Source organism: Pecten maximus, chromosome 12 (assembly GCF_902652985.1).
Source record: "Pecten maximus chromosome 12, xPecMax1.1, whole genome shotgun sequence".
Taxonomy (NCBI): domain Eukaryota; kingdom Metazoa; phylum Mollusca; class Bivalvia; order Pectinida; family Pectinidae; genus Pecten; species Pecten maximus.
This window is the reverse complement of record NC_047026.1, coordinates 33,045,214-33,071,941: the sequence shown is the minus strand read 5'-3', so window position 1 is coordinate 33,071,941 and position 26,728 is coordinate 33,045,214. Positions and strand designations below refer to the sequence as shown.

The window sequence follows — 26,728 nt, the reverse complement described above, 5'->3', positions numbered from 1 at the left end:
TCAGGGATGTAATGCGATATTATATGTACCGATTATTCGTATTCACCAAAAAATAAAACATCCATTAATATTATATAAATATATTATGACGTTTATTTCTTATTTATTTACTTAATATTCTATGCATGTTAAATGTAAATTATGATATAATGGGCACCCTTAACGTTGAGATAAAAATCGAGAGCGATGACTGTATTAACATATAAAATACCGACAGAGCGCGCTTACGATTACTGTATTTACGTGTGACGTCAACCAAAACCAGTATGTACATGTATAACGAAGACAAACAATAATAAAAAAAAAAGCAAATAATCAATCAAAAATAATCCCAGAAACGAATTGAACCAATAGAGTACACGATTTATTCACATTTAATGGTATTGGGAATGAAACAAAAGCGTATTAATTGAATCTTATTAAGACTAATTTGTCTCTAGAAACATTTGGAAAATCAAGAATTAGCATGGAACTTAACATGTAGGACAACTCTAGCTGTACCAATACCTGTACTGTAGGGTAATTATCATGGGACTTACATGTAGGACAACTCTAGCTGTGACAATACCTGTACTGTAGGGTAATTATCATGGGACTTACATGTAGAACAACTCTAGCTGTGACCATACCTGTACTGTAGGGTAATTATCATGGGACTCACGTGTATGACAACTCTAGCTGTACCAATACCTGTACTGTAGGGTAATTATCACAGGAGTAATCATGTAGGACAACTCTAGCTGTGACAATACCTGTACTGTAGGGTAATTATCATAGGAGTAATCATGTAGGACAACTCTAGCTGTACCAATACCTGTACTGTAGGGTAGTTATCACAGGAATAATCATGTAGGACAACTCTAACTATGACAATACCTGTACTGTAGGGTAATTATCACAGGAGTAATCATGTACATGTAGGACAACTCTAGCTGTGACCATACCTGTACTGTAGGGTAATTATCACAGGAGTAATCATGTAGGACAACTCTAGCTGTGACAATACCTGTACTGTAGGGTAATTATCATGGGACTTACATGTAGAACAACTCTAGCTGTGACAATACCTGTACTGTAGGGTAATTATCATAGGAGTAATCATGTAGGACAACTCTAGCTATGACAATACTAGAACAACTCTAGCTATGACTATACCTGTACTATCAGGTAATTATCATGGGACTCCCGTGTATGACAACTCTAGCTGTGACCATACCTGTACTGTAGGGTAATTATCATAGGAGTAATCATGTAGGACAACTCTAGATATGACAATACCTGTACTGTTGGGTAATTATCATGGGACTTACATGTAGGACAACTCTAGCTGTGACAATACCTGTACTGTAGGGTAATTATCATAGGAGTAATCATGTAGGACATCTCTAGCTATGACAATACTAGAACAACTCTAGCTATGACTATACCTGTACTGTAGGGTAATTATCATGGGATTTACATGTAGGACAACTCTAGCTATGACTATACCTGTACTGTAGGGTAATTATCATGGGACTTAACATGAGCAAAAATGATCAAAGTACAGCTTTCTTTTACTAGTAAATTTAGGACATTCTGACAAATAGTGGAACTCGTCTCCAACCTTTTCATTATTACAATATAACATCGGCCCATATGACATTGTGCAAATTCTATCTTCTTGTGCAACATCATTCCACTTTTCTGTTTCACTTATAAATTTATTGTCAGTTGTTCTAAATAATTTTGCTGTTCAAGATAATTTCGAATTCTAAGCTTTCCTTAAATATCATGTACATTTGTAACGTACAGCCTTATAGGAATTAAAAGCGATGTTTTTCCAATTTTCCTACTGGTCGTTAAGACCAACGATAAACGCATAAAAAATCATTCTAGAACCGCTAATGTATTAAAATAGTGTCTAATACTTGTTGTTACAATGATTGATGTCTATTTTGGAGTTAAAAACAATTGACGACAGACTACAAAGCCTCATAGCAAAGTAGCCAGCATATCCTGAAGGATTTATTTTCAATTCAATAGACGCATTTTATCATAAAACAATACACTATCATTTAATTATGGGCGATTAGAGATTTGACAATGCCTGCAAAACGATATAAATAAATATATCCTACTCATACCGGGATATCTATACAGAATGTTAGAAATAAATATATCCTACTCATACCGGGATATCTATACAGAATGATATAAATAAATATATCCTACTCATACCGGGATATCTATAAATAAATATATCCTACTCATACCGGGATATCTATACACAATGATATAAATAAATATATCCTACTCATACCAGGATATCTATACAGAATGATATAAATAAATATATCCTACTCATACCGGGATATCTATACAGAATGATATAAATAAATATATCCTACTCTTACCGAGATATCTATAAATAAATATATCCTACTCATACCGGGATATCTATAAATAAATATATTCTACTCATACCAGGATATATATACAGAATGATATAAATAAATATATCCTACTCATACCGGGATATATATACAGAATGATATAAATAAATATATCCTACTCATACCGGGATATCTATACAGAATGATATATATATCTATAATACAGAATGGCAGTTTTGTCATCAGATCGAAGATATGGTCATAGAGTGGAGAATTTAGCAAATATAGATAATGTATCATAGAAATATGGACATCCTGCCTGAAAGAATTCATAATAAACCATCATACAGATACATTATTGTTTTTTTTCACATTGGACTTATTATAACCGTCATTTCACTTCACAAAGTGATAGACTTGTCTGGTGTACACTCTCTTTAGACATAGCCTGATGTCCGGATCTTACTAGTATTAATATGGTTAAAAACGAAGTACAGTGTAAAGGGGAAATACTTCGTAGCTATGCTTACCGTTGTTTTATAAATGTTAGTACATGTACCTGTATTTCTGTTATTGTTTTAATGTTGTATTGCAATATGTACTGCATTGAATGACAATGACAGGTCGTAACGAACAAAATCAACTGAATGTTTAAATCGGCGTCTCCTTTTATGTAGCATTCCTGATAGACATAAATAAACATTATTTCAACTTAAAAAATAACTTGCAAACTAAGTCAAGATACTTTCAATAAAACGTATATAAAATATCAAAATCATTTTCAACTCCTTAGTTGACAGAAGTTTCTATTCAGAAAATTAAACTAGTTTTAAAATAAAATCGTTATTAGATCAACGAAATACATTAATCACAAACAATAAAACCCAATTCAACCGAAAATGATTTTAATTTGTTTATTAATCGTATCGATACATCTTGTTTGACATCTAACAAGCAACAAAGACTGGAGAATGGTGGTCATTATAAGAATCAAAAATGGAGTAGTCTCATTCCGGATCTGTCTTGTTTTGAGAAATTGTTTATAGTTGTATTTGTCACAGATGGTAACAAATAATTGAAAGTGATAATTCTAAAAGAGTAAATCAAAAGGAGGGTGGAGATATGTTCCGGATAGCAAGATTATGGTTGGATTTTGGCGAACGAATTGCCGTTACAAGTTAATGTTCGATGATATCGGAAATTTGGCTGCCAAGTGTATTTTGATTGGCTCTATTGGGGTCCCGATTCCGTTCTCGACCCGGCGATTACTCATTCCCAGATTGGACAGAAAGAGTGATAGGAATGAAATAATGATCACATATTAGTCTGGTTGGTATTGCAATTTTCTACAAGAGGAAGCCACGAAGGGTCAATTATTGCCTTAACTCGCTAGCATACATCTGAGAAATTGGCTCAATATTTTCGCCAAATGTACCAACCATTTCATAAAATATCGTCATAGAGTTAAGATTAGGACTGAATTTGCCCAAACTTTGTCATTTTCGATCTAGATAAGGGCTAAATCGCCACTATAAAGATCTGATAACTGGAAACGATACATTATACCGCACGCTCTGACGCAGTCGAAGAAGTGCCGGGCCGTTATTATATAAACATCATATAGGGCAGATTGGGCAGATTGAATATAGACGGTGACCGATGGACGGAGAGACTTGGCTAATTGATAGGGGGATTACCGACAGGAACGAGTGTACATTGAGGGCGGATTACACTGGAGAAACAAGACGCTCTCTAACCATTATAGGGGAAGCGATGTTCATTTCCGCTTTAATGCTAGTTTTGGTCCTTCGGGATTTACACACTTACTACAACGTTAATATTATAGTTAGACAGCAAGAAAAAAGTGTTTCTCTCGGAACAATGGCATTTTCAACAGCAAGTAAACAAGAACCATTGTATCACTGTTAAAACATTTAGTTTGATAAAAAAGCAATCGTGAAAGAAACAATACGACCCTTAAAACACACGTAAATTACAAGATAGATCTACTCGATTGAGGTAGTATGGTACTTGTTATTTAAACAAACAACATCTCGATAAGGTTTTTAATAAATATCACTTAATTTAAAACGAAACTTTACAGGTAAATCTTGTATCATCCTTGTCTTCGTCCTCGACCGAGAAAAAAAATCATTATATATTAAAATCAAAACAATGGTTTCAATCCCCCAAAATTACGAATGCCTATTCTAGTTTTCTGAATAATCTTTTGGATTGAATATAACTGCATAATAGAACAGTCTGACGGGCATTAATTATTTAACTGACGTATTCCTAAATATCGAATCAGTCGGAAAAGGCGAATTAAACTTACTGTGAACATCAACACCGATTCATCAGGGATATTGCTCAACTGCAAATATTACAATAATGCTAAGTGACTTATACAACAAAATCAAGGTAAACTTAAAACAAGATGCTTACCATTCCATAACGCCTGGTCTAATTCTCCTTGTACACAGTTGGCTCCGTGTAAATCAATATTTTGTTTATAGATTGTCCTCGATTTATCGATCTTTAATTATAATTACGCTTTTATTTTCTTGTCGGTATTCTCTGTTTTTAACAACACTGGATCGTATTTTCCATTCGATGAATGCTACGATAAAGGTTACAGGTTAACATTTACAGTTTACAGCCATTATCAATCTTTATAACAAAAGTTAAGATTTCAATTATTTTTTGTATCATTTGGGTAAGGCACATTAAAATACGTTTTCGATTTATCGAAGAGTACGCGGGAATGACCAGTGTGGTGTATCGGAGGTAAACCCGTCTCCGGGACACACCCCTCAAGACATGATGGATAGAAAATTAAGAGATAATTACAACTACAACTGTGATTGATTCATCTGCAATAGAGCCATTTATTCCCGCGTTTCACCAATGGTGATGGTTGACTAACCAGGACTCCAGCGATATTGGGATTTGTTAGCGACATCAAAACCTTTGTTTCATACATTGCCGTCACGTTAAGTTAGTTATTGGTCGTAAATAATAAGATAATCAAACAGTACTATACCAACATACACCTGAATAGGAAATGTGGTTTGTTTATATAATTCAATGACTGGAAGAGTCTTACATACATTAGTTAATTGATGATTTCAAGCTGACAATAGTTGGAGACATTGGTTTGTATGACGGCCGAGACAGCTCTCCGAGATTTCATTAATTTTCCCACTAGCAATATGGGTTAGTATCGCCAATCGGCCTCGCTCATTTATCATGGCGAAAATAGTCTTTAAAGGGAAATAATCGTACTACAAAATAACAGATAATAAATCTTGTTGAGTTATATCTTGGATTACATCTAGCACCTACAAATTTAATTCTCTCGTGATTGCCTTTATTTGTTTGGGTAATAGAAGAAATTGCTCCATTCTCGCGTAGGGCACTGTACGGTACACGTGCTAAACGTGAGTATGATGCCACTCGTGAGCGCGCAAGGTCGTGTTAGCAAACATGTCATTACCGCCTTATTTGAAGTAAAATTGTCGTCAATATCAGATAATTATTTAACAGGCTACATTTGCAAATGGACTTGCGTAGAAATTGTCACCGTTGATCCAATAAAAACATTTCAATGTTCCTAATTATCGAAATCAAATATCAATATCCTTCCAAGTTATTGATATTAACGAGAGATAATTGTGGCTTGTCCGCGAAACCCAGTAATGAAACGGTTATAATTTATATCTCTCTACTTGGTATGTCATGAACGGCGGAATGAATAAAAAAAACAATACAGTCGTACAAGTATGACAGTTAAAAAAAGTTTTATTTTGCACATCATTAAATGATAAATACTTACGTGGTTAGATATTACAAAATGGTACCATCTAATCAATCAACTTCAATATAAACCAAAATGCAAGAATTAGCAGTTAAAGCGTAAATAATATACGAACAACTTTTCCATATATTTTAAGTTATACAATTATTCGTTTTTCCAGGTTTGTTGTCAAGATGTTCATAACATACTCATCTGTTTCTCTCTCGCTTAATATTTGCCCATTTTGATTTCCATACCTTCCCTACTGGATTTTTTCACCAACTTATCATCACCAACGAGTTCTCAACAAAAAAAATAGCTCTTTGACGTCCCTAGCTTCACCAACTAGAACTCAAAGAACGAAATATCTTATGACGTCCCTAACTTCACCGACGAGTCCTCAAAGACCAAGATATCTGCATAGAGTCTCAAGCTTCATCGACGAGTCCGTCAGGAACGACATAATGTACCTGTATGGTGCCCAAAGCTTTAAGGACGAGCCAGCGACGAGTCTTCAAATTACAAAATAGCTGTATGGTGTCCCTAACTTCACCGACCAGTCTCCTCAAATTACAAAATATCTGTATGGTGTCCCTAGCTTCACCGACGAGTCTCCTCAAAGAACGACAAAGCTGTATGGTGTCCCTAAGTTCACCGACCAGTCCTGAAATAACAAAATAGCTGTATGGTGTCCTTAGCTTTACTGACGAGTCCTCAAAGAACAAATTAGCTGTATGGTGTCCTTAGCTTCACTGACGAGTCCTCAAAGAACAAAATAGCTGTATGGTGTCCTTAGCTTCACTGACGAGTCCTGAAATAACAAAATAGCTGTATGGTGTCCCTAGGTTCACCGACGAGTCCTGAAATAACAAAATAGCTGTATGGTGTCCTTAGCTTCACTGACGAGTCCTCAAAGAACAAATTAGCTGTATGGTGTCCTTAGCTTCACTGATGAGTCCTCAAAGAACAAAATAGCTGTATGGCGTCCCTAGCTTCACTGACGAGTCCTCAAAAAACAAAATAGCTGTATTGTTCTTTATATCATGTTACTTTTCGTAAATGTATGTAGTGCTTATCTAATTAAAAATGTAGATGCTATGTTCTCATGTAGGGTTTTTCAAACTTTTAAAAATGCCGAGAATCGATAACCCCACACAACTAAACACATTATAGACAAATTTGTGCACGTTTATATCGTCAGAGAATCTTACACGATTATGGGTGTCAGGTCTATATTAATTTATTTATACATGCTGTTAAAACATATATTATCTTCATAACAATATGGTAGAAGTATTACCAGGTGACAGAAAGTAACGGTACTTTGCATGAAAATATTATTATCAATAAAATGTCTATTGGAAGAGCTGAATCCTATTTGCGATCAACATTTCTAGCAAATATTTATACGAATTTCCGTTAACCCCTTTCCCAATTAGAGACGGGTCCATGAGTTTAGCGGGGTTTTTTTCTTCTGCTTTCCGAGTTCAGATATCATATTAAACGACGATCGTGAAAAGTTCTGACCAAACAAACTGAATTTCTCAATTGTACCCAGCCAACCGGTATGCCTACTTATAATCGGAATTGTAATATTCTAGTTATATCTCAGATGATACCTTGGTATTGTCACAAATGAGTATTGTCAGATTCCTTTAATCTACTATCGTTAGTTTTCGAAATCGTATACGCAGGTATGTATGCCATCATATTGGACTGTAATATTGAAAAGTTCTAAGTAAGCTGAATTTTCAATTGGACCTTAAAAATCTACTTGTTAATAATCTTCAAGGTATAACTCTGATAACATCTTGGTATTGTCACAAATGAATAAATCGTGCGTGGTAAGCGTCTTTGAAGTTTGATAATTATTATTATAACAGTTATTTCCTAGGTGTGTCATCCATAACGATGTACTCTATATTACACAGGTACTTAGCCTATCCCTCTTTTTAGATATTTGCGACATGCGTATATAGTTTTGTTCATTGATTATTTTGCCCTCGTTTGATCAATTTTGAGCTAAAAATATGGTTTCTTTATCATTATGTCCATATATAACCATTTTGGTATACCAGAAGTCTTCTACATCTAAATTGTTCAAACACGCATCTTCCTACTGCATATAAACTGGTACAATATCAGAATAATAAAAAAATATTTTCAATCATCTAAAACCTAGTTAAGTCAAAATAAGGTTATCCATTGAGATTGTTCCTAGCAATCATTTTTTTTACATAACTAGCAAGTCACCATATCATACAATCTGCTATCAGAAATCAAGAATAAAAATAAATAAATGCATCAATTCTCAATCATATAATAGGTTTTACCAGTTTTTACTCAATTGCGGCTTTACATCAAGTGGACAGATGGGAATTCAAGTATCATACCACTACAAATGTAGGATGAAGAAATGCGCCGTTTATGAAACAAGTTAAAATATGACTGATCAAACATGTATAATATAAAATGCCTGTCCTCTACAGTAACGTATATATTAAATATCAATACAAAATGTAATATACCCCTCCACTACAGTAATGTATATATCTCTCCACTGCAGTACTGCATACATTTAATATCAATTCAAAATGTAATATTCCTCTCTACTTCAGAACTGTATATATTTAATATCAATACAAAATGTAACATACATGTCCACTTCAAAACTGTATACATTAAATATCAATACAAAATGTAATATACCTCTCTACTTTAGAACTTTGTATATCAAATATCAATACAAAATGTAATATACCTATCCACTACAGAACTATACATATCAAATATCAATACAAAATGTAATATACCCCTCCACTACAGAACTGTATATATTAAATATCAATACAAAATGTAATATACCTCCCCACTGCAGTAATTTATATATTTTAAATCAATACAAAATGTAATATACCTATCCACTACTGGAATGTATATATTAAATATCAATACAAAATGTAATATACCTATCCACTACTGTAATGTATATCTTTAAAAAAAATCAATACAAAATGTAATATACCTCTCCACTACAGTTATGTATATATTTAAATAAAATCAATACAAAATGTAATATACCTATCCACTACTGTAATGTATATATTAAAAAAAATCAAAACAAAATATAACATACACCACCACTATAGTAACGTATATATCAAATATCAATACAAAATGTAATATATCCCTCCACTACAGAACTGTATAAATTAAATATCAATACAAAATGTAATATACCTCCCCACTACAGAACTGTATATATTAAATATCAATACAAAATATAATATGCCTCTCTACTTCAGAACTGTATATATTAAATATCAATACAAAATGTAATATACCTCCCCACTACAGAACTGTATATATTAAATATCAATACAAAATATAATATGCCTCTCTACTTCAGAACTGTATATATTAAATATCAATACAAAATGTAATATACCTCTCCACTACAGAACTGTATATATTAAATATCAATACAAAATGTAATATACCTCCCCACTACAGAACTGTATATATTAAATATCAATACAAAATGTAATATACCTCCCCACTACAGAACTGTATATATTAAATATCATTACAAAATGTAATATACCTGTCTACTACAGTCGTGTATATTGTTAGATATCAATACAAAATGTAATATACCTCCCCACTACAGAACTGTATATATTAAATATCATTACAAAATGTAATACCAGGGTATACCTCTCTACTTCAGAACTGTATATATTAAATATCAATACAAAATGTAATATACCTCCCCACTACTGAACTGTATATATTAAATATCAATACAAAATATAATATACCTCTCCACTACAGAACTGTATATATTAAATATCAATACAAAATGTATTATACCTCTCTACTTCAGAACTGTATATATCAAATATCAATACAAAATGTAATATACCTCTCCACTACAGTAATGTATATATTAAATATCAATACAAAATGCAATATATCTCTCCACTACAGAACTGTATATATTAAATATCAATACAAAATGTAATATGCCTATCTACTACAGTAATGTATATATCTCTCCACTGCAGTACTGCATACATTTAATATCAATTCAAAATGTAATATTCCTCTCTACTTCAGAACTGTATATATTTAATATCAATACAAAATGTAACATACATGTCCACTTCAAAACTGTATACATTAAATATCAATACAAAATGTAATATACCTCTCTACTTTAGAACTTTGTATATCAAATATCAATACAAAATGTAATATACCTATCCACTACAGAACTATACATATCAAATATCAATACAAAATGTAATATACCCCTCCACTACAGAACTGTATATATTAAATATCAATACAAAATGTAATATACCTCCCCACTGCAGTAATTTATATATTTTAAATCAATACAAAATGTAATATACCTATCCACTACTGGAATGTATATATTAAATATCAATACAAAATGTAATATACCTATCCACTACTGTAATGTATATCTTTAAAAAAAATCAATACAAAATGTAATATACCTCTCCACTACAGTTATGTATATATTTAAAAAAAATCAATACAAAATGTAATATACCTATCCACTACTGTAATGTATATATTAAAAAAAATCAAAACAAAATATAACATACACCACCACTACAGTAACGTATATATCAAATATCAATACAAAATGTAATATATCCCTCCACTACAGAACTGTATAAATTAAATATCAATACAAAATGTAATATACCTCCCCACTACAGAACTGTATATATTAAATATCAATACAAAATATAATATGCCTCTCTACTTCAGAACTGTATATATTAAATATCAATACAAAATGTAATATACCTCCCCACTACAGAACTGTATATATTAAATATCAATACAAAATATAATATGCCTCTCTACTTCAGAACTGTATATATTAAATATCAATACAAAATGTAATATACCTCTCCACTACAGAACTGTATATATTAAATATCAATACAAAATGTAATATACCTCCCCACTACAGAACTGTATATATTAAATATCAATACAAAATGTAATATACCTCCCCACTACAGAACTGTATATATTAAATATCATTACAAAATGTAATATACCTGTCTACTACAGTCGTGTATATTGTTAGATATCAATACAAAATGTAATATACCTCCCCACTACAGAACTGTATATATTAAATATCATTACAAAATGTAATACCAGGGTATACCTCTCTACTTCAGAACTGTATATATTAAATATCAATACAAAATGTAATATACCTCCCCACTACTGAACTGTATATATTAAATATCAATACAAAATATAATATACCTCTCCACTACAGAACTGTATATATTAAATATCAATACAAAATGTATTATACCTCTCTACTTCAGAACTGTATATATCAAATATCAATACAAAATGTAATATACCTCTCCACTACAGTAATGTATATATTAAATATCAATACAAAATGCAATATATCTCTCCACTACAGAACTGTATATATTAAATATCAATACAAAATGTAATATGCCTATCTACTACAGTAATGTATATATCTCTCCACTGCAGTACTGCATACATTTAATTTCAATTCAAAATGTAATATTCCTCTCTACTTCAGAACTGTATATATTTAATATCAATACAAAATGTAACATACATGTCCACTTCAAAACTGTATACATTAAATATCAATACAAAATGTAATATACCTCTCTACTTTAGAACTTTGTATATCAAATATCAATACAAAATGTAATATACCTATCCACTACAGAACTATACATATCAAATATCAATACAAAATGTAATATACCCCTCCACTACAGAACTGTATATATTAAATATCAATACAAAATGTAATATACCTCCCCACTGCAGTAATTTATATATTTTAAATCAATACAAAATGTAATATACCTATCCACTACTGGAATGTATATATTAAATATCAATACAAAATGTAATATACCTATCCACTACTGTAATGTATATATTTAAAAAAAATCAATACAAAATGTAATATACCTATCCACTACTGTAATGTATATATTAAAAAAAATCAAAACAAAATATAACATACACCACCACTACAGTAACGTATATATCAAATATCAATACAAAATGTAATATATCCCTCCACTACAGAACTGTATAAATTAAATATCAATACAAAATGTAATATACCTCCCCTCTACAGAACTGTATATATTAAATATCAATACAAAATATAATATGCCTCTCTACTTCAGAACTGTATATATTAAATATCAATACAAAATGTAATATACCTCCCCACTACAGAACTGTATATATTAAATATCAATACAAAATATAATATGCCTCTCTACTTCAGAACTGTATATATTAAATATCAATACAAAATGTAATATACCTCTCCACTACAGAACTGTATATATTAAATATCAATACAAAATGTAATATACCTCCCCACTACAGAACTGTATATATTAAATATCAATACAAAATGTAATATACCTCCCCACTACAGAACTGTATATATTAAATATCATTACAAAATGTAATATACCTGTCTACTACAGTCGTGTATATTGTTAGATATCAATACAAAATGTAATATACCTCCCCACTACAGAACTGTATATATTAAATATCATTACAAAATGTAATACCAGGGTATACCTCTCTACTTCAGAACTGTATATATTAAATATCAATACAAAATGTAATATACCTCCCCACTACTGAACTGTATATATTAAATATCAATACAAAATATAATATACCTCTCCACTACAGAACTGTATATATTAAATATCAATACAAAATGTATTATACCTCTCTACTTCAGAACTGTATATATCAAATATCAATACAAAATGTAATATACCTCTCCACTACAGTAATGTATATATTAAATATCAATACAAAATGCAATATATCTCTCCACTACAGAACTGTATATATTAAATATCAATACAAAATGTAATATACCTATCTACTACAGTATATACGGTATACAATTAATATCATTACAAAATGTAATTTCTACCACAATACGCTGTGTTATTCAACTCTCAGACCATCAGTTAATCATTACAGCTGTTGATTAACAATCTGTTTATACCACACGTGGTATAAACTCTGTACGCATTTCGATTGGCTAACACGGTGAACTTAGACCCAAGCTGCAATTGTTATGACGTCATTAATAATCTAATGACGTCACATCATCGGGTCCCAGACGTCACCGGTACACTTTATTTGCATACGCGAAATTATACTTGGCCACGTTTCCCTTTGATTCAAGCCGATATTATTGTGGTAGAAACAGGTCACACGACTCGAAATTGTTGGATATGGAATTAATTTCACACTCGTAAGTTATTTTTTAAAAGTTGCAAAAGACACTCGCTAAAGCTCGTGTCTTTTGTAACTTTTAAAAAATAACTTACTCGTGTGAAATAAATTCCATATCCAACAACCACTCGTTGTGTAACCTCTATTTCTACCACAATACGCTGTGTTATTCCACTCTCAAGCCATTGTATAAATGTGCCGACTGTTGGATAAATATATGTTATATACCACTAGTGGTATATGACATTCCGGTCTTTTGGTTGGTCAAGAATTCTAACTTTGACCCAAGCTGCAACTGTTATTGACGTCATCAATAATCTAATGACGTCACCGGTACACTTTACTTGCATACGCGAAATTATACTTGGCCACGTTTCCCTTTAATTCAAGCCGATATTATTGTGGTAGAAACAGGTCACACGACTCGAAATTGTTGGATAATTATGGAATTTATTTCACACTCGTTAGTTATTTATTAAAAGTTGCAAAAGACACTCGCTAAACCTCGTGTCTTTTGTAACTTTTAAAAAATAACTTACTCGTGTGAAATAAATTCCATAGACAACAACCACTCGTTTTGTAACCTCTATATGTCTCTCCACTACAGAACTGTATATATTAAATATCAATTCAAAATGTAATATACCTTATACTACAGTCGTGTATATTAAATACACGGACAACAAATGTACATACATTGTAGAATATGAGTGCATAGCTTGTGATTCCATCCACCCAGTATATAGCTCTGGTAATTAGCGATTTCTTGTGATAAGGCGAATCGCATCCCATGTCTACTTTAATACCATTAGATTGACGGGAGAAACAAATCATGTCTGCTAACAAATTGTAATTTTGTTTATTTGTAGTATGCAAACAAAGATATCAGCCCGTTCAACCAGTTTAGGTATCTCGCTAATGCAAATGGGAATTCCTTTCTAAACTCTAATTGAATCCAATTAGATAATTCTTCAATGTCGTGTCACTGTAAGGATATCATAAACTCTGTATTTATAATTTGGTTTTATCAGCCATTGGTAAACTCAGGTGAAATAAGGTTGTGTGAAATTGTCGCTCTTTCTCAAAATGTTCGAAGCCTTTTGTGACCTGATACATGTACATGTTACTCATATATTTTGGAAATAACATCACACTACTTTAGAGATGATGTTGGCGTTTTCCTGTGCTTACCTATAGGAGCCTAGATGCGTAATGAATATACAAACAATGAAATGAAACCTCACTAACTCTCCAACCAATACACCTTAAAAGTATATTTTTGTAAGATTTGTCGTACAACTCTATATCTATTTTAATATTGTATCCCAGAAACAATATGTTATATTAGACAGAGTGGTCGGGTGGCCCATTAGTAAAGTACATTATCCTTTCTCCTAGGCTGCCCTTCCCCCTCCACACATACGCATGTTACAGCAACAAAGTAAAATATCTCACTCCATGTGCTTCGTCTCGACCAGGAAGAGTTATTAGTATAAGTTGAAATAACAATAAGATTTTAGTTATAACATATTGTTCTTACGCTTCTTACAATTTAAGAAAATGCTTACCACCTTATTAACAGAGAATCTTGTGTGTTTACGTCCCTAATTATCTAACTTTAGCGGGATCACAGCCGTATGTACATAATATCAATCTATCTGTGTCTATAGTACGGCCATCCTAACTTCAGACAACGTTTTTGTATGCTCTGTGTACATGTCAATCGATTGCAGCTCACCGAAACCACTAATTGGTTCCGAGATCAATAGCAATTTAAAGCAGTTAGTAAATGTGTTTATGGTATATATAAGTAGTTGTAGCTGACATCATGTACGATACTAATAAATATCTAATCGGTGTGTAAAATTCTATCAAAATCACTTATTTTTTCACAACAACCTGATTCATGTCGTTAAAACGATCCAAGTATTTAAATGTGGAGTTCAGTGTCACAAAATGAAGTCTAAAACGCTTCTACTAGACCTATAATGACAAGGCCAATTAAAGCTTAAGTGACATTAAATCTAAAATTGTAATAAGCCTGCGTTAACGCAAGGTTCAACGTATTAAATAGAAAAAAAAATATACTTATATTTGTTACGTATTGGATACTTTGTCACATAAAAATGTCACTTAAATCTTATTTTGCAAAATATTCGATGTAGCCAAGTTGTCTTATACCTTAAGCTATCAAATGTAGTCGAGTTGTCTTATCATATCAACTATCAGGTATAGCCGAGTTGTCTTATTATATCAACTATCAGATGTAGCCGAGTTGTCTTATCATATCAACTATCAGGGATAGCCGAGTTGTCTTATCACTTAAATTATTTGATAGCCGAATCCTCTATATGTGACAATTAAATAGTTTATTTTAACTATTTGATATATCGTCCGTTCACTAAAAATAAAAAAAAAAATAAAAAATGATTATGACAGAGTCGTTTGCAAGTCTTTATCCATATCAGATACCCATATCTTCTATGTTTGGGAATAGTATGTCTTTTTTTTTATATAAATTTGATGTAAAAGTCTCGTGCCGTAATCACTGTTTAGATCCCTCTATATATTTCAGAAACCAAATAAACCACATCTAGGAAATAAACTTGACAGAACGTAATCGTATTTGCTGTTTTATTCTTTTGTTCCACTCGTCACCATATACCCCCAACCCTCTCTCTCTCTTTTCTTACATGAACGAACAAATTATTTATTCCACTTTAAGCAATAGATTATGATCAAATGCATCACCCATCTGTCACAAAAACATATTCCTTAAACTGGAAAGTAGATTAATAAGTTTACGGGTGTGTAGTTAATGTTTGTCTCATATCTAGTAGTCTAGGTGGCCTAGCGTAACATTGATATCTGTAAAATATAAATCCCGGGATATCCGGCTAGTCCCCTCGTGTCTCCTAAAGTACCTGCAGTTTGAGGAATCCACTAAAGACTGGCAGTACAGGCTCAAACCAAACCGCTAATGTCTTCCACGTGACAAGAAGGTCCAGTGCTAAATTGACAGCGTTTAATTAGTCACACGTGATTGGGGATAATTTGAGCAGAAAGAAAGGAAAGCAAATGCACTTGACGTTAAATTACAACCGTAAGGCGTTCTGAATACAAAGGGTTTCCTCTGTAACTTCTGCGTGCTTCCTGTAGAAACACCATTACAGAATCAACTCTTATTGGCAGGCATGGCTAGTTAATGAGATATTTACAGTGTCGGAAATGGAACACAAAACAAAGAGTTTAACTCTATACAGCTCAAATGATATTTGGCGGTATCAATGTCAGCTAGCATTCTCCCTGCTTAGTCAATTTAATGATATTTGTTATGTTATAAGCGACCTTATATGCACTTTTTACAGTGGCGGTCGCTTGTGTTAATGTAAAGTCGCTCTTTTCATTTCACGGTCTGTTCAGTTGATGACCCATCATGCTTTTGATTTTCATTGGAATGATGGTTCAAACATAAAACAGGAACGTAGAGGGACGATAATAAAACAGAGCATATTAGTAGACAAAACATAAATATGTATGTTTACAATTTGTAAGGCGCTACAATACTGGGACGAAAACACAATATATTTCTGGTATGTCTTTGGTTTTTAATGTTTAACACTAAAGAACAAAAGTACAAACTCAGTTTTGCACTCTTTCCAACTCAATAACTCTGTATTGTAGGGCATTCCTTTGATGAGAACATTAATATATTATCTGAATAGGATTTGGTTGGGTATATACAATTATATAAATACTAACGATAAAAATGGCGGCAAATAATAATAGACGTCTTTCATAGAGACATTTAATGATGAATGTAGAAAATATAACATTACAATGCTTTCGAGTAAAATTTACATAAATAGTTGTACGAAAAACACTATGGCTATGATAATATAGCTATAAGTTAAAACAAACGAACGCTGACTAATAATGATATACTGGTTCATCGATGAAGCAAACACTCACTGATGATTGTATACTGCTAAAGGAGGTAACAAACGCTCACTAATAATGGTATACTGCTAAAGGAGGTAACAAACGCTCACTAATAATGGTATACTGCTAAAGGAGTTAACAAACGCTCACTAATAATGGTATACTGCTAAAGGAGGTAACAAACGCTCACTAATAATGGTATACTGCTAAAGGAGTTAACAAACGCTCACTAATAATGGTATACTGCTAAAGGAGGTAACAAACGCTCACTAATAATGGTATACTGCTAAAGGAGGTAACAAACGCTCACTAATAATGGTACATTGTATACTGTTACATGATGTAACAAACGCTCACTAATAATGGTATACTGTTACACGATGTAACAAACGCTCACTAATAATGGTACACTGCTAAAGGAGGTAACAAACGCTCACTAATAATGGTACACTGCTAAAGGAGGTAACAAACGCTCACTAATAATGGTATACTGCTAAAGGAGGTAACAAATGCTCACTAATAATGGTATACTGTTACATGATGTAACAAACGCTCACTGATGATTGTATACTGCTAAAGGAGGTAACAAACGCTCACTAATAATGGTATACTGTTACACGATGTAACAAACGCTCACTAATAATGGTACACTGCTAAAGGAGGTAACAAACGCTCACTAATAATGGTATACTGCTAAAGGAGGTAACAAACGCTCACTAATAATGGTATACTGCTAAAGGAGGTAACAAATGCTCACTAATAATGGTATACTGTTACATGATGTAACAAACGCTCACTGATGATTGTATACTGCTAAAGGAGGTAACAAACGCTCACTAATAATGGTATACTGCTAAAGGAGGTAACAAACGCTCACTAATAATGGTATACTGCTAAAGGAGGTAACCAAACGCTCACTAATAATGATATACTGTTACATGAGGTAACAAACGCTCACTAATAATGGTATACTGCTAAAGGAGGAAAAACAAACGCTCACTAATAATGGTATACTGTTACATGATGTAACACACGCTCACTAATAATGGTATACTGCTAAAGGAGGTAACAAACGCTCACTAAACGCTCACTAATGATGATATAGAGGTTACACAACGAGTGATTGTCGGATATGGAAGACACGAGCTTTAGCGAGTGTTTTTTGTAACTTTTAAAAAATAACTTACGAGTGTAAAATAAATTCCATATCCAACAATTTCGAGTCGTGTGACCTGTTTCTACCACAATAATATCGGCTTGAATCAAAGGCAAACGTGGTCAAGTATAATTTCGCGTATGCAAGTAAAGTGTACCGGTGACGTCAGAGACCCGGTGATGTGACGTCATTCGATTATTGATGACGTCAATAACAGTTGCAGCTTGGGTCAAAGTTCGAATTCTTGACCAATCAAAAGACCGGAAGGTCATATACCACTAGTGGTATATAACATATATTTATCCAACAGTCGGCACATTTATACAATGGTTTGAGAGTGGAATAGCACAGCGTATTGTGGTAGAAATACTGTTACATAATTTAACAAACGCTCACTTATCATGTTATAATTCTACACGATGAAGCAAACGCTCAATATTGATGTTATACTGTTATACGATGTATCAAACGCTCATTAATACTGTTATACTGTTACACGGTGTAGCAAAGGCTCACTAATAATGGTATACTGTTACACGATGTATCAAACGCTCATTAATAACATTATTTACTGATACACAATGTACTAAAGTTCACAGACATTATTTCACTGAAACACGATCTACCGATTTTTACTAACATTAACACATACACGATGCACTAAAGTTCACAAACATTATTTAAATGAGAGACAATGTACTAAAGGTCTATAGCATTCTTTTCTGATACACGATGTACTTAAGTTCATTAACATTATTTAAATGATACACGGTGTACTAAAGTTCATTAACATTATTTAAATGATTCACGATGTACTAAAGTTCACTTACATTATTTAAATGATTCACGATGTACTAAAGTTCATTAACATTATTTAAATGATTCACGATGTACTAAAGTTCATTAACATTATTTAAATGATTCACGATGTAATAAAGTTCACTTACATTATTTAAGTGATTCACGATGTACTAAAGTTCATTAACACTATTTAAATGATTCACGATGTACTAAAGTTCATTAACATTATTTAAATGATACACGGTGTACTAAAGTTCATTAACATTATTTAAATGATTCACGATGTACTAAAGTTCACTTACATTATTTAAATGATTCACGATGTACTAAAGTTCATTAACATTATTTAAATGATTCACGATGTACTAAAGTTCATTAACATTATTTAAATGATTCACGATGTAATAAAGTTCACTTACATTATTTAAGTGATTCACGATGTACTAAAGTTCATTAACACTATTTAAATGATTCACGATGTACTAAAGTTCATTAACATTATTTAAATGATTCACGATGTACTAAAGTTCATTAACATTATTTAAATGATTCACGATGTACTAAAGTTCATTAACATTATTTAAATGATTCACGATGTACTAAAGTTCATTAACATTATTTAAATGATTCACGATGTACTAAAGTTCATTAACATTATTTAAATGATTCACGATGTACTAAAGTTCATTAACATTATTTAAATGATTCACGATGAACTAAAGTTCATTAACATTATTTAAATGATTCACGATGTACTAAAGTTCATTAACATTATTTAAATGATTCACGATGTACTAAAGTTCATTAACATTATTTAAATGATTCACGATGTACTAAAGTTCATTAACATTATTTAAATGATTCACGATGTAACCAAGTTCTCCTGTGAACAGTAAACAGTGTGTTATACTGTGATGCACCGAAGTTTAGTAACAAATTATTCGCTGACGCCACAGCATCGATGATAACAGGTATAGGAAACACAAAGAGGTGATAAATAATACAATGGGCTGCACATCAGACACACGGGTAAATACAATAGACTGTACATCAGACATACAGGTAAATACAATAGACTGTACATCAGACATACAGGTAAATACAATAGACTGTACATCAGACGCACAGGTAAATATAATAGACTGTACAACAGACATACAGGTAAATACAATAGACTGTACATCAAACACACAGGTAAATACAATAGACTGTACATCAGACATACAGGTAACTACAATGGAATGTACAACAGACGCACAGGTAAATATAATAGACTGTACAACAGACATACAGGTAAATATAATAGACTGTACAACAGACATACAGGTAAATACAATAGACTGTACATCGGACCCACAGGTAAATACAGTGGAGTGTACAACAGACATACAGGTAAATACAATAGACTGTACAACAGACATACAGGTAAATACAATAGACTGTACAACAGACATACAGGTAAATATAATAGACTGTACAACATACATACAGGTAAATACAATAGACTGTACAACAGACAGACAGGTAAATACAGTGGACTGTACAACAGACACACAGGTAAATACAGTGGACTGTACAACAGACATACAGGTAAATACAATAGACTGTACAACAGACATACAGGTAGATACAATAGACTGTACAACAGACATACAGGTAATACAATGGACTGTACAACAGACACACAGGTAGATACAATAGACTGTACAACAGACATACAGGTAATACAATGGACTGTACATCATACACACAGGTTAATACAAAAGACTGTACAACAGAGATACAGGTAAATACAATGGACTGTTCAACAGACCCACAGGTAAATACAATGGAATGTACAACAGACATACAGGTAAATACAATATACTGTACATCATACACACAGGTAAATACAATAGACTGTACAACAGACATTCAGGTAAATACAATAGACTGTACAACAGACAGACAGGTAAATACAATATACTGTACATCAGACATACAGGTAAATACAATAGACTGTACAACAGGTAACAGTAAAAAATGTATAGAACATTGGTTGTTGCGCTTTAATGTTTCAAAAGTTCAAATCACTGTTTTACACGCATCTGTTTCGTCACCCGTATATCATCGGAATATAGAATATTAGCGATATGCCTTTGATCTTGAAATGATCTTGAATATGATATCAAAGATTTAACTGATTGTGTGGGGTCTCGATACAATGTTTGATGGACCTGTCAGTGTGCCGAGGGGTCCGAAACAGTGTGTGGTTGACATGTGTCTTTCTCCTGAAATAGGTGCCATTGAGGAGCTATTACGGAGTAATCCGACGCATTAGACTGTCTTTAGGTCCCAACTCGCAGCGAGCACCATTTGGAGAATTGCCTGAATTAAAAAGGTGCAAAGCGTGAAATTTCTCAATAGACAATACTTTCCAGGCGGATGGACCGGTAGCGAGAATTGTACTTAAGATTAGTCGATTTCTCAAGAAAGTGAGTTTCTGTGCGATTAAACCCGCATAGTGGCCAAGGAGATGGGACTCCATTGATCGGATAACAACACACTTGTTTAACAAATTTGATTGTGTCTGTGACAATAAAATAGTAATTTCATTTGATGGGATTTAGCCCGCAGAATACGGCTAATCATAGGCCTCGGCGCTGCTGTAGCGGGGAGTACCAGTGATAAGCACTAACCACGACAATTAATAGCCTCCCAGCAACTAGACAATTAAGAAAAAGTTGTTACAAATTAGATCAAATAAGGCCATGATAGTCTTTCGATTACACAAAGTGTCTAGCGTTAAACTGATACTATTAAAATTGGCATGTTGATGGCCGATAGGACTTTAACGCATTTATACAACGAGAGCGAACTCAATGTTTGTATTTTATGTTGGAATTGTGTTTGTATAAAAAAATAAAACTAGCGAGCCGAAGCTGATACCAGCATGTCTGTCGTGTCAAATGACCCTAAACTGGCGTAGTCACGAATGTAAGATACGGCAAATTACTAGCATTACGATACATTTAGTTAGGTATTACGACGTAGTTAGTTTTTGGTAAGCTTAGTACGATAATATTACGATTCGGTAAGTCAATGTATAACAATAGATCAAAAGTTGTAAGAATTGTAAAAGTGTCTATTTGTCGAGTCATATCCTCGTAACAATGCTTTATCTGTTGAATAGGGAAGCGTAATACTTATTTTTATTTTCCACACTTTAATCTGTACATTTTATTGGAACAGGTCACTAAGGACGAAGATTTATTTTGTTTTTGTTTTCTGTTGTTGGTTTTTGGGGGTTGCTTTTTGTTTTTGCTTTTTATGTTTTTCCTTTTTTATAAGCTTAGTGGGAACATTACAATAACAATACAAAAATGAAAAATGTCATTAGACAATACATATGAAAAATCAATTAAGGTTGATCTGATTCACCTCCCCTCAATCTGCGCCTGTCATTTGATACATTTTGTGTGTTAAGTAGTAACCACTTAAATTTCTATAGTCGTCAGTGTATATTCCAGGTCTTCGGCAATATGGAATCATCTCGCCATTTAAACTTTTTTTTATCTTTGTTTAGGAAGACTGACAGTGACCAACCAAATAATTGATAATATGAATTCAATACAGAATTTTGGTTTTCACGAATTCTATAAAAAAAGTTTTTTTTGTTTTGTTTTGTTTTTTTGTGAAAATAAATTAAGTAAAAATTACAAAATACCAAAGTTTTAAAATATACAGTAGGAGGATTTTTTTTTTACAATATCTGAATATGCTTTATGTAGAACATGTATGGCAGTGTTTTATAACTGAGGAGGGTTTTGAGTATTATTTTTTTTTATTCTGAATGTCCCATTATCCGCCCGTGCACTATACACAGATCAGATGTCTCTATACTGTTGAGTATAAAACCTGATATATTAACATTTACAAATCCGTTTTTAATAATGACAATCTCAACATTATTCAAAGAAGGATTATAGAATATTTGTATAATTAATGCTCTATATTCTGATAATTATATAAAACTGGACTTTAAAAAAGATTTCATAAGAGATACCAAAGCAGATATTACCTTTAAATGATGTTTAAGTAAATTACAGTATGTCCCCAAATTACAGATATCATACTTCACCATACATTTGTATCTCTGTCTGTACTTATAGGTCTCACCGGGGTCGCTAGGGACACAATTACGGAAACCCATCAAGGGAGCCGAGACATTCGAAATGAGTTGAAACGAAAGTAGAATTGAGAAGGGGAGATGCATTTACCCCATAGTTAAATTCTTACGTTTGATTAAGGTACGATATTTCTAAATGGATATGATGTACATGTACGTGTGTGGCGCCGGTTCCCCTAACCATAGATTTGTAAACATGGCATACAGGGTAACGACGAACCTCGAGTCCGGACAGCAGATAATCTCCACCCAGGAATCTCAAAGGATGGCACAAGACACAAAATGGAATCGAAAAGAACTTTTCATAGCTAGGTTTCCCACTGAAACAAAATGAATATTCATTGCATCAATGATAAAACATTTCATGTAACCAGCTTTGCGTGTATATTGTTTTTAATCTCAATTGATCACGAGCGCGTGTGTACGGACATTGCTACTATTGTGTTGAAGGACTTTCTGAACTATGATTAAGGAATACAATGGAATATTATCTGAGGCATACTGATACTTTGTATGACTGAAATGGTATCAGATATACACGGATCGATGTTAATAAGATTATATAACTTGCTACATCATATACATGCATCGAAACTAAGAATGAAAAAAAAAAATTATTTCAAAGTTCGGTTCCCCCAAAATGTCCCAGCATGCACACTCAGTCGAACTCCCTGTAAAAGTACTGGCGTAACTCATCTGATAGGGACCAAGAATTCCGATGTGTGTCTTATAACAGCATACGAATTGATAGCAAAGTTAAAGGCCGATCGATGAAAATAGTATCTTTACTAGTAATCTTGATCTAAACATCCGGTGTCAATTTAAGCCACAATTTGATTGGTCAGTCACCCTTAACGTAAATATACACTTAATTGACAACAGTTTATGAACGAAAGTTTTGGATAGATATTTATAAAGAACATAAGTGTGTATAAATTTAGAATGAATATGGATAATATTGTGAGTTAATTTCCGGAAACCATTATCATAAAATTATAAGATACATAAAAAGTGACTTGGAAAAATAAACTTTAATTTATGTGAAAGAAAATGCGTTTATATAAATGTATGTATAAAGATATGTATTTCAACTTCAAATGATAGGTATTGTCCTATTACCATTGATAGTACTAAGAGGTTTGGAGACACCGTTCAACACCGTCTAGCCGATTTGAATGTTTTAAAGATTTTATCACATAAAAGTGAAATGATGGTTTTTAAAAAAAGAGATCGTCAGTTACCAAGTGTTATCTAGTTAAATTATTGAAACTATAATATTTTAATTTTATGATTGAGTTTAAGATACCTGAGATTCGGGTCTTGATTCCAACGCGACAGGGACATTGTGAAACACTTCAGTTGATAGCCCGATGGTCACGTGACCGACATTACTCTTTAGATCGAGATGTATTGTCGACAGTGATAGCGATCTTGCAATTTGAAACGGATACTTCTATGAATTAGTTCTAATGTCAAAAACATGATTTATTGTAATTTTGTATGTTGTGTCATATGAATTTGATAGAGGACTACCATATCATTTGTACCTAATAACTAAGACATCAGAAACAAACGTATTATTTCCATTCGAGGCGATAAACTGCCGGCTCCTAATCCTAAAGAATAAACAAACAGTAGTTTTTAATGACCTGAAATCGACAAACCAATGTACGAGCTAGCATATATACGGAAGCACAATAAAACAACATTTGTAATTGTCCAACATCACAATCCGTTTATTACTTTTAGCCTTACGGCCAATCAGTCAAAAAGAAAAAAAATTATACGGCATGGCAACCGTATAGAGAATGAGATATACATTATACAAACGTCGACTGATGTATGCACGTGTTAAACAACAAATATATACTACCGATATGAAACGAAACCGTTACTCTAAATTGATGAGATTTGGGCAAATCATTAATAAAATATAGAGCTGTATAAAGATCATTCAACAATTATTAGATTCTGTGTCCGCCTGAAACATAGGATACCATGGAAAGGCATGAGGAACAAACAACATTTAAAGTTACAAACAAGATCTATCAACAACAACAGCATTGTCTATGGTCTTGATGTGAATTAACAATAAGAAATCATTCTAAGAATAATAAACAAACACAACAACAATTGGCAACATACAGACATTATTTTACATGTATGCAAGTTAAGTGTGTATTTTTAAAGGAATTGAAAGTCACATGAAATGCATATTAAATAATAAATGCAATGTCCAATACAGGAATACCTCCTTGCAGTTTTCGGAGAGGAGATAATGGCGAGAAGACATAAGACAATACGATAAAATAATTCAGAGGTCAACACTAGTTCTGCACAATAAATAATTAATATATAAAATAGCATCATACAGCTGTCTCTTCTCTGTGTTAATTGTGTAAATAGAGACGAGCCACCAGGTTACCAATATCGACATTACGTCGGTATAATATATAAAAGAAGGTACATTAAGACGAGTATATTTTGTAAAATGTCTGATAAACTCTAAACGAGAAATGCGTGATTATATCCTGAACAGGTGACACTATCAATAAAAATAAACACATGATTTTTAAAATTGTATTCAGATCTTTCTCTGGAAAGTTTTATGTCGTAATACTTGTATCTCTCCTCAAAAAGGTCAATGCATATTTAATTCAACGCAGCCCAATAATAATACCACAAAAGTATTGGTGTATTATTATTGTCTGCTTCAGTTAGTCGGAGAATTGATGATGGCGAGAAGAAAATTAAACAAAAAAAAATCTCTTTGTCGTTTTCTGTTATTATTTTTGAGTTATGGCTCATATCTTTTTATTTTGGCATTATCTTCTAACGTCCGTGATATATATGTATAAGGAAAAAGTTCATGTCCTCTTGGAGTGGGAAATTATAGGGGGAAAAGTTCATGTCCACCTGGAGTGGGAAATTATAGGTGGAAAAGTCCATGTCCACCTGGAGTGGGAAATTATAGGTGGAAAAGCCCATGTCCACCTGGAGAGGGAAATTATAGGGGGGGATGTCCATGTCAACCTGGAGTGGGAAATTACAGGGGGAAAAGTTCATGACCACTTGGAGTGGGAAATCATAGGGGGGGGGGGGGGGGGGGGGGGGGAAGGTCATGTCCACCTGGAGTGGGAAAATATAGGGGG

General features: G+C 32.7%; 1 long non-coding RNA gene across 1 annotated transcript in view; it reads left to right on the top strand.

The window, feature by feature from the left end:
* Window positions 1-26,345, top strand: part of LOC117340074 — a 43,167-nt gene extending 16,822 nt beyond the window's left edge. The window contains exon 2 of the long non-coding RNA XR_004535359.1: window positions 23,560-26,345. This is a non-coding gene — a long non-coding RNA (uncharacterized LOC117340074). The remainder of the gene's footprint in view (window positions 1-23,559) is intronic.
* The last annotated feature ends 383 nt before the right edge of the window (window positions 26,346-26,728 follow it).